The 4,510-nt window shown below is 50.6% G+C and overlaps 1 protein-coding gene across 2 annotated transcripts in view; it reads right to left on the bottom strand.

The window, feature by feature from the left end:
* GNG7 (guanine nucleotide binding protein (G protein), gamma 7) overlaps positions 1–4,510 on the bottom strand; it is an 89,667-nt gene that overhangs the window by 5,245 nt on the left and 79,912 nt on the right. The window lies entirely within an intron of this gene.

Genomic DNA, 4,510 nt, shown 5'->3' with positions numbered 1-4,510 from the left:
CACCCTGCAGCTCCATTCTGGGGATTGGCCACATTGTCTGTGTCCTCAGGTCGTACGCGGAGGCCCGGCTGAACCCCTCTTTGCCCACTTCCCTCCTGTGGCCAATCTCTGGTTGTGACCATCAGGGGTCCCCAGGAGTTCATGAAACCAATGCATGACTCCTGGTCGGCTCCAGGTGAGGGACTCGGCCGGAAAAAGTACCAGTTTCCTCGGGCCCTGCTCCTTCCCTTCCCCAGGGTCTCTGGAAGTGGGGCTGGGTCACTCTCTGGGGTGGGGCCATCCTGGGCCCTGCAGGGTGTTGAGCAGCAGCCCTGGCCCCACCCTCCTGATGCCAGGAGCACGCCCAGTCGGGATGACTGCATTTGTCACCAGACTTGGCTCAGTCTCCCCTGAGGGGCAGATCGCCCTGGCTGAGACCCCTGGGCTGTTTGAGGCAGATCACCGGGGACACCTGAGGTATACCCCCCTCTCTCTTTCTTTTTCTTTTTTTAGTGGATTTTAAAATTCTTTTTTATTTTTTTAAAATATATTTTTGTTGATTTCAGAGAGGAAGGGAGAGGGAGAGAGAGAGAGAGATAGAAACATCAATGATGAGAGAGAATCATTGATTGGCTGCCTCCTGCGTTCCCCTTACTGGGGATCGAGCCCACAACCCGGGCTGTGCGCTTGACTGGAATCAAAACTGGGACCCTTCAGTCCGAAGGCCGATGCTCTATCCACTGAGCCAAACCGGCCAGGGAGGGCTGGGGCTATTTCATTCCTTCCTTCCTTCACTCGTTTGTTTGCTCAGTAAAATCTCACAGAGAATGTCTTGCCGCATGCCAGGCATAGCTCTGAGGATTGAGCTGACGCGGTCCTGTGCTTGTGGGCGCCCGGTTCAGATTTCTGCCCTTTCTCCGGCCCACCCCACACCTCAGCCTGGCTGCCTCTGGAACCAGCTGGCCCATGACCTGGGCTTCCACACCCTGCTGCCAGGGCAGGGGCAGAGCAGAACGTGCTGGCTCTTCCCTGCTCTGGAGTGGCTTTGAGGGGGGTGGGGGTGGGGGACAGAATTTATGTCAGAAACTCCGGGACAGTGGTTGCCAGAGACCCAGGGAGCCCGCTTGGCTCTGCAGGGTCCCCAGAGCTTTCTGATGTGCTGGGACTCAGGCTCCCCCACTAGCGTCCTGGGGTGGCCATGACAACCACCCACCGGACGGCTTAAAACAACGGAAATTCACTCTCTCACATCTGGAGGCCGAGTCTGAAATCAAGGTGATGCAGAGCCGTGCTCCCTCTGAGGGCTCCAGGGAGGGTCCTTCCTGCCTCTCCTGGGGGTGGGGGGCGTCCTTGGTGTCCCCCTTGGTTTGTGGCTGCATCACCCCCATCTCTGCCTCTGTTGTCACATGGCCTACGTGTCTGTGTCCATATTTTCATCTTATAAGGACACTAATCACTGGGTTCAGTGTAACCTCATCTTAACTCATTACACCTGCAACAACTCGGTTTCTAGAGAGGTTCCCTTCTGAAGTCCGGAGCGGACGCAGATGTTGGGGACCCTACAGTTTCCCTGGGTGTGGATAGTGTGCTTGGAGTAACACACTTCGTGTGGGTGGAGGAGTCCAGATAAACCCTCCCCCGCCCCTAGTCGACCTTCGCTAATTCAGATCCAGGGCGAGAGATCTCATGTTGTCTGTTCTGCACCAAATTCTGCCTGTGGACCTGTCTCCCCAGCACCCTTAGGAATCAGGAGTCACATGTCACAGTTTAGGGAATCAGAGCACCTCCCATCAGCTTCCTCACCCAAAAGAAGGCTCACCCTTTATTATGCCAACAATTCCCGCTTTGCTCTTATTTGGGATGGTTTTCATGGTCCTTCCAAAATATTTTTAGGAATTTAAATTAGATTTTAAAATTTGAGACGCCTGTCAATTCACATGCAGTTGTAGGAAACGATAGAGAGAGACCTGCACGTTGCCCGGTTTCCCCCAAGGATGGCAAACTAGTGAGACCACAGCCAGGATGCTGGCACCACTGCAGGAAAGACACAGGTCCCTCCTGTGGCCCTGAGATGGCCACACCCAGGTCCCCTCACCCACCCCCATCCCTGGCGACCACTGGTAGGTTCTCTTTCTCCACAAGTTTGCCACCTGGAGAATGTTAAGTAAATGCAAGCGTTTGGTATGTAACTTCCCTCCACGTGGTGTCATTCTCTGGTTGCTGCTGGTAGCTGTGGCTCATTCCTTCCCACGGCCGAGTCGTGCGCCAGGACAGGGCTGTGCACCGGTTACCATGACCCGCGGAAGGACAGCGGGGCGGAGTCCTCAGCTTGGCCATCACGAGCAAAGCTGCCATCAGCCTTCGCATGAACATTGTCTGTTTCTCTGGGGTAAGTGCTGAGGAGTGTGGCTGCAGGCTTAATTTTGAAAGCAAATGCCAACTTGTTTTCCAGAGTGGCTGTACCATTTTACACCCCCACCAGCGATGTATGAGTGATGTTAACTTGTTTTTGTAATTCAGTTATCCAAATTCTTCTCTGTTCCTTCAGGCAGTGAAAACTCTACCTTTTCACCCAACCTTCATCCAGGGGGCCCTAGTGGTGTGGCTCTGCACTGGGATGATGTCCAGGGACATCTGCGGCTGTCACACAACTCTACCTTTTCACCCAACCTTCATCCAGGGGGCCCCAGTGGTGTGGTTCTGCATCTGCGGCTGTCACATTGGGTTGCTCTTAGCATGGGGGTGTGGGAGGTGGGGACCAGGAATGCTGCTCAACCCCCCCATAGTGCCCAGGACGCCCGAGGGGTAGGGTCGGGTAGAGGGTGCAGAATCCAAGTTCAAGAGTCCTGGGAAGTCCCCGCCCCAGCCAGGCCGACTTCTAACCAGGTAACTAACACTCTCTCTCTGTCACCATGCACTGCATCACTGTCTGCTTGGTAGTCAGGAAGGCCAGGTGGCTTCAGAAATTAAAAGCAGATTTTCAGAAAAGTTCTTTGGAATCTAAAGGAGTGGACTGTTGATCAACACGCCTTGGACGGTGCTCCAGAGAGTTCTGCTGAGTGAACAGCCGATCCCTAGAGGTTACAAGCTGCATGGTGCCATGTATGGGCTATTTTTGAGATGACAAGGTTGTGAGGATGAAGGCGTGATGGGGGGCTGCTGGGGCTGGGTTGGGGTTGCGGCCTGGGAGAAAAGGGTGACACCAGATCTCCGTGGCGCTGGAGACGGGGCTTATCTTGGGTGGTGGTGGGTCCATGCGCCTGCCCAGGTGATAAACTTGCATAGAACTTAACATACATACACAAAACTCCGCAGAAATCTGAATAGGGTCAGGGGGCTATATCAATGCCAAAATCCTGGCTGTGATATTGACAAGGGACTTTGACAAAACATTATCATTTGGGGGGGTCAAGGGAAGTAGAAAAGGGGGTAGGGGGGATAAAAAGTGATAGAAGGAGACGACTTGGGGTGGTGAACACACAATATAATATAATATACAGGTGATGTATTATAGCAGTGATGGCGAACCTTTTGAGCTCGGCATGTCAGCATTTTGAAAAACCCTAACTTAACTCTGGTGCCGCGTCACATATAGAAATTTTTTGATATTTGCAACCATAGTAAAACAAAGACTTATATTTTTGATATTTATTTTATATATTTAAATGCCATTTAACAAAGAAAAATCAACCAAAAAAAATGAGTTCGCGTGTCACCTCTGACACGCGTGTCATAGGCTCGCCATCACTGGTCTAAACTATATGACATTAAACTGATGGAAGCTGTTAGCAGAGCCCAGCAAGGACCCACGATTCAGAGTCAGAATGATGGACTTGACAATAAGCTAAGTGAGTGGGAGACACTGCCATTCACAGGATGTTCAGTGGTGAAAGGAACAAGAAATCAAGCCCACAGCATCTACTAAATGCAAAAAGATTTACACATGCGCCTTTTAGATAGCAGGCACACGGAACTTCCAATGGCGTGAGGTTCTCAGCAATCTTCCAAATGTAAACAAAAAAAAATGTGTGTTAGCTTATGTTTTTTGTACAGGTCAGGCTCTTCAAACTATTTTTCATGTATTAATTTGTTGCTATTTCACAGCTAGGTTATCAATTGAGAAATACTCTTTTCATATTTTACAGGTGAAAATCCATGACACAGAGAGTTTAAGTAACATTTCCAATGTCAAATGACCGTTAGTAAACTAAGTTGCTGGGATTAAATTCCAAGCAATTTAGCATCAGCGTCCATCCTCTCACAGTGGAAGTTCATCCTTATGGTCCACAATTCAATAAGTTGCACTTTGCAATATTGAAACCCCCTTTGTCAGTCAGGAAGCTAAGACTGGCTTACATGTACAAAGTCCTTCACCCTACATGATGCTTTTACATTTGATTTCCCAACAACCAGTGGGGAAGGGAGAACAGGAAGAACCACACAGCTTACATGAGTTGTCCAAGGCAAAATAGCTTGTTTCCCTCTAGTGTGTGTCTCTCTCTCTCTCTCTCTCTCTCTCTCTCTCTCTCTC

The sequence above is a fragment of the Myotis brandtii genome, unplaced genomic scaffold (assembly GCF_000412655.1).
Source record: "Myotis brandtii unplaced genomic scaffold, ASM41265v1 scaffold122, whole genome shotgun sequence".
In the NCBI taxonomy this organism is placed as follows: domain Eukaryota; kingdom Metazoa; phylum Chordata; class Mammalia; order Chiroptera; family Vespertilionidae; genus Myotis; species Myotis brandtii.
Note: the sequence above shows the minus strand (reverse complement) of the source record. Positions and strands in the feature narration are given on the sequence as shown.